The sequence below is a fragment of the Macadamia integrifolia genome, chromosome 1, assembly GCF_013358625.1.
Source record: "Macadamia integrifolia cultivar HAES 741 chromosome 1, SCU_Mint_v3, whole genome shotgun sequence".
In the NCBI taxonomy this organism is placed as follows: domain Eukaryota; kingdom Viridiplantae; phylum Streptophyta; class Magnoliopsida; order Proteales; family Proteaceae; genus Macadamia; species Macadamia integrifolia.
The window spans coordinates 13,687,157-13,693,031 of record NC_056557.1 but is presented as its reverse complement, the minus strand read 5'-3'; positions in this window follow the sequence as shown (position 1 = coordinate 13,693,031).

The following is a 5,875-nucleotide window of genomic DNA, read 5'->3' as shown; positions in this document are numbered from 1 at the left end:
TGGGACTTGGGACCCATTCATTGAAGAAGGATAAACTAGTTTCACATCTTAGCATTGACCGATAAGTTAATAAGTTGGGCCTGCATCAGTTTGGAGCGCCGGGATTGGCAGGTATTGGAGGAATTTTGCGAGATTCAAATGGATCGTTCGTGCACTGTTTCTCATGTGTGGTGGGTCTGGCGTATGCATGTGTTGCCGAAGCTCTTGCAGTCAGGAAAGCTTTGTCCATCATTCTATCTCTGGGCTTGTCGAATGTAGTAATTGAAAGTGATAATCTAATGATTGTCAAAATTTTGAACCGTAATTGTTCATCCATCCGGTGGAGAATCCATCATATAATTTCGGACTGTTGGACACTTTCAGCCGATATTTCACATATCAGATTTCAGCACTCGTTTCGCGAAGCTAAATTTGTTGCTGACCAACTTGCTTCCGATGGGACTTCCTCTCAGCATCATCTATCTTGGGATCTTTATCCCCCTCTTTGTATCTCTTCCCTTTTTTCTGCGGATCTTGTGGGTGTGTTTTACCCGTGGTTCTTTAGTTAAGTTGGTTTGTTATCAGTAGACCTTTCAACTTTGTTGATATTAGACATCAACCCTCCCTTTCTTTTTATATAAATACAAGAAAAAATAAAGTTTAATTATGGAAAAAAATTTTGTGAATTTAAAAGCTAGATCAAAATTAATTGAATCAGTCTATTTGACTTGGAATTAGTTGACGCTGATTTTGATTAACCCTAATTTTTCGCATAGTGAGTCTAGTCAATTTCAGGACAATTTTTTATCCAATTCTAGGCTGATTTTGGTTAGAATTGCAATCGACAGAGCATGATCTCATACCTGATATTGATTTTTAAAATTTTTTGAGTAAGTTAAAATTTACGAAACATATATACAATCAAGTAAGTTAAAAAAAATAAAAAAATTTACATCGTTAAACTATCAAAAAAACATGAAATGTGTGAAGTAATAAAGAAAGACCTGTCCCAGAAAGCTTCTTAAAGCTTTTCAAGTTTCAACCCAATTAAAGTTGAAATTAATGCTTTCAACTTTCAAGAAACTCTAGAAACTATAATAGGATAGTGCATGTAAATACTATATGTCTGTATGGAAGAGAACACAATCCTCTAACATATACCTGCATGAAGATACATGTGTGAAAATACCATGCTGCCCCTATGCTCTTCCATTGACCGGGCCTACTGATAAGGAAGTGAATTTGAAACCAAAAATATTTGCCGAAATAGAATCGAATTGTTTACACCAAAACCGTGAAACCTCTTACTAAACGGTTCGGTTTTGATTTTAAAACTTAAACCGATAGTGAATCGCTTTAATAAACCATTAAACCGATTAGCATATATGTTGTAAGTTTAAATCATTCAATGCTAGGTTTACATATATCTCAATAAAAAAAAATTAAGTTTACATTAAACAACTATTAAAAAATATATATAATAATAAAAAATTCAATTCAATTTTATAATTACATCAATTTCACTAAAAATTTTAAAGGTAAAGAAGTTAATTAGACAAAAAAATTAGAAAACATAAGAAAACCGTATATAAATGGTTTCGATTTTAATATATGAAACCGTTTATTAAATGATTCGGTTTTGACTTTACCTAAAAAATCTTGTACTCAATCGAATCGAACCGTTTACATCAGAACCAAACCAGTTAACACCCTTACTTGTTGGCTAGTATTTGGGCTACCTCCTCTTGCCCATACTATATATATATATATATATATATATGAAAGACTAAAAAAATACATGGACATATATGAATTAATATCCAATTATATTTAATTTGAAATTCGAGAAAAGACTGACCTACACATCATGGAAGATCATCCTGACTTTTGCCTTTGAAATTTCACATTGAAAGAATCGAATTCCAAATGAAATTCAAAATGTTCTGAGAATTCCATGGAAACAAACGAGGCATATATGCTATCTAGAAGACGGGACCAAAGGATTAGCTCACTGCTGAAATCATCTGCAAAATCAGTTTCCCTCCACGTTAGTTCTCTCTTACGAGTAAACGGAAACCGTCAAGGAAAACTAAATTCTTAAGAAAACAGGAAAGTTCAAAAGGTCCCGTCAATGTCAACCAAAAGTTGATCTGACAGTTTTGATTCTGATCCAACGGTTGCTGATGGTTCTGGGACAACTGTCAGGCATATTCGGTGGGGTTTATAAAGAAGTATTCGCCGCGTCTTTCGCAGTTTCAACTCTCAACTTTCTAACAATGGAATTATGGAGATGTAGACTGTAGACCCATTGGCTGCCTCAGGTTTGAATTCGTAACTGGTAAATGGTAATGGTTGTCATCCTCAATGGGACCTTATTTAGGGTTTGGTATTAAAGAAAACAAAAGGCCAAAAAACCATCACCATTTTTAGGTACTTACCATGGGCATGGGAATACGGGATGGAATTTGGAAGGGATTGAAATTCTCACCATATCCCCCCTCCCTCTTTTTTTCATTCGTTTTTTTCTTTGGTAGTAAGTATATTCCTTTATCTCACTCTTTATTTTTCTGTGAGAAAAAGAACCCCTAAGAGAAAGAGAGAGAGTAGCCTAATATACAAGGCTCGCACTATTGTAGGGACTATGAGGAACAAGTGTACATAGCCTTACCCCCTGTTTCGCAAAAGAGATTGTTTCCAAGTTTTGAACTTATGACCAACATTTTACCGTAGTGCAACGGTGTAACTTAAGACTGTTTTCTTAAAAAAAAAAAAACATTTACGCTACGTTTGGTAACTTTCTATTGGAACGTTTCTGGAGTTTTTTTATTCTATTAGAATAAAAAAATGGAACAAAGTGTTTGATGCATCATAGACGAATTTCCCTTTTTTTGGACAAAAAGTGAAAAAAGAACAATAGAAACTGGAATTGACAGAACGACAAATAGTTGTTCCATTTTCCTAGTTTTGTTCCAAATGAAAAAAAAGAGGGAACTATTTGGGGGATTTTAGGGAAATCGTTCCCTATAAACTTTCAATTTCTATGTCAAAACGTCGTTTTAAAACGAAAAAGGGTGTTTGGTGAATATGTTTTTGGAACTGTTTCAAAACGCATGTCTTCTCTCCTTTCTATGTGCGAAATTATAAAAAATGAAGAGTTAGGGCGGAAGACAAGTTTATAGGGAACAATTTCCCTAAAATCACCCAAATAGTTCTTTTTTTTTTTGGAACAAAGCTGGGAAGACGGAACATCTATTTGTCGTTCTGTCAATTCCAGTTTCTACTGTTCTTTTTTCACTTTTTATTCCAGAAAAACGGAAATTCGTCTATGATGCACCAAATGCTTTATTCTGTTTTTTGTTCCAATAGAACGAAAAAACTCCAGAAACGGGAACGTTACTAAACGCAGCCTAAGGCAATTTTGGTGTGATTCAAAAGAGATGTCTCAACTCTCAAGCATGCTTTTAAGTTTCGGTATTGAATCGACAGTATCTTATAGATATTGATTGAGACCGGTCTTTATATCGAGTATTGTATTGGTATCAAGGGTAAAATCACCAAAAAACCTATTTTATCTCTCTCTCTCTCTATATATATTAAAAAAAAAAAAAAAGGAATAATATTGACTGTCTAAATCGATACAATTGATCTTGGATCGGTATCCTATCAGTATCAACTGAAACCGATACCAATGCCGATAACTAAATCGTTGCTCTCAAATCATTTATTGTTTTTTACTTGATTTAAAAAAAAAAAAAAAAAGGAAAAGAAAACTAAGATAGTATGGTCTAAGGGTGCAAGTTTGGCCCTGACGGCTCGGACCAGCCATTGGCTCTCCCTAATCTCGAACAAGTACCTACCCCAAAATTTTGGCCCTGAGGGGCCGGTCCGACCCTGAAATTTTTGACCCTGAGTCAGGGTCAGGGCGGGGTAAGGGTTGATGTCTTTGGCCCGCCCAGCCCTCTCTGAACCCGGCCTTGGTTTTTGTCCCTAATGTTGACTTTTGATTTTTTGTTTTCTTAAGATGTTCTCCTCTTTGTTTAACATAACAAGAGTTTTGAGATATTCGGATTGTTTGCCTTATTAAGATGATCTCTTTGTTTATCATGATAAATAATTGAAATATTTTGGATTATTTGTTTTCTTATGATGATCTCCTTTTTGTTTACCATAATAGTTAGAGTTATTTATACTGTTTGAATATTTGCTTTAAGATATTCTCCTCATGACAAGTAATCTGTGACTTTGTATTTTTTTTTTCCCCAATAAAAACACTTTTTTTTTCCCAACAAAAAGACTTTTTTTTTTTAGTTCTTTCATATTTTGCATGGTCAGGATCAGGGTATACCCAGCCCTTGATGGCAAACCAAGGTCAATTAGGGTTAGGGTCAGGGTCAATTAGGGTCATCCCGGCCCGACCTTGAAAAATCAGGGCCAATCAGAGCAGGTAAAGGTTGGGTTGAACCCTGAAGGGTTGGGTTGAACCCTGAAGGGTTGGGCCTGGGTTGAAGTTTTGCAACCCTGAATCAGTGTTAGGGTGGATTTGGGCCCAGTTAAGGAGACTCAAGGTTAGGCTAGGGTTTTAAGAAGCCTAGTCCAACCCTGCCGTGTTGCACCCCCTAGTATGGTCCTTACATTCAAATGTAAAGAAGGTAAAATGACCGTCATATCCTTCATGAAAGACAAAAATCCCTTATAAATGCTTCCAAGTATTTTCCCCATTGATTTCATGCACTGACTATTGGCCTCGTACTTTCAAACTACGTGGCACCTATGCCAACCACAAGAAGGTCAAATGGGAGGGTGATTTTCCTAGTGGTCTCAATCCACATCCTCTGCAGTGAGTGATGAGGTGCGATGAATATCGAATGACTAAAAGTATCTACACACGCACCCCAAGGTATTCCCAACCATCTGATGCTCACTGCACCAATGCAGCGGCTGCAGATGATTTTCACACACCTATCTCACCTACTTGGATTTTTTATTTTTTTATTTTTTAGTAATCCTACTTGGTCTCCTTTAATGCCTCTCTGCTTTTTTGCTTCCCAGCACTATTCTGACTGGTTGTGCATCTAAATGCTTTCTTATGAGAATATTTATTTCATGTTGTCAGTTTCCTCTTCGAGCTTTCCCCATTTGCCAAACAATGCAGAGCTTTCCCAATTCTACCAATAGTTACTCTTTTTTGTTGATTAACAATATAATTAATGCTGAAGTTTGTTTTTGTTTATTTTTAAGAGAACGTAATCATTTGATTAAGAAATTTTACATGCTAAAGCATGTCAACCCATTAATTAATATCAACATGGACTATTATTAAATTGTCATTGGATAGGAAAACAAAGAAAACATAAACATCATTTTTAATCTCACAAGATAAAATTCATATTTAATTTTTATGTAGGGAGATGGTTCTCCACGACCAATGTGGGCCCACATGATCAGGGATGAGAGAGTGTGCATATGAGAGATGTAAGAGTACGTGTATGAGAATCTTTCTCCATTTTCTTAATCTACATGATCTTTAGGGTGACTTTGTTCATGAGTAATATTTCATATTCATTCGGTGAAGCTCTTATCTAAAATTAAATGTTCTGATCTCAATCTTCTGAAATTTCTATTCTATATTTGTTTTGAATAATTCTTTATTGTTGTTAACGGTGTTATAATGGCTACGACTACAATGCTGGCCGGCCATGCTATTAATGTATGTGTGGTCAGCTAATGGATGAGATTATGAATGGTTAACTAAGGTATGAGTTTCCATTAACCTTGTCAAGATTTTTCTTGTTCATAAGTCAACCTTTAGATGTCTAATGTAGTTTTAGGAAGTATATTCTTAAAAATTAAGTATTGCTTAAATAATGTTATAATATTATCAATTGTCATAATAAGA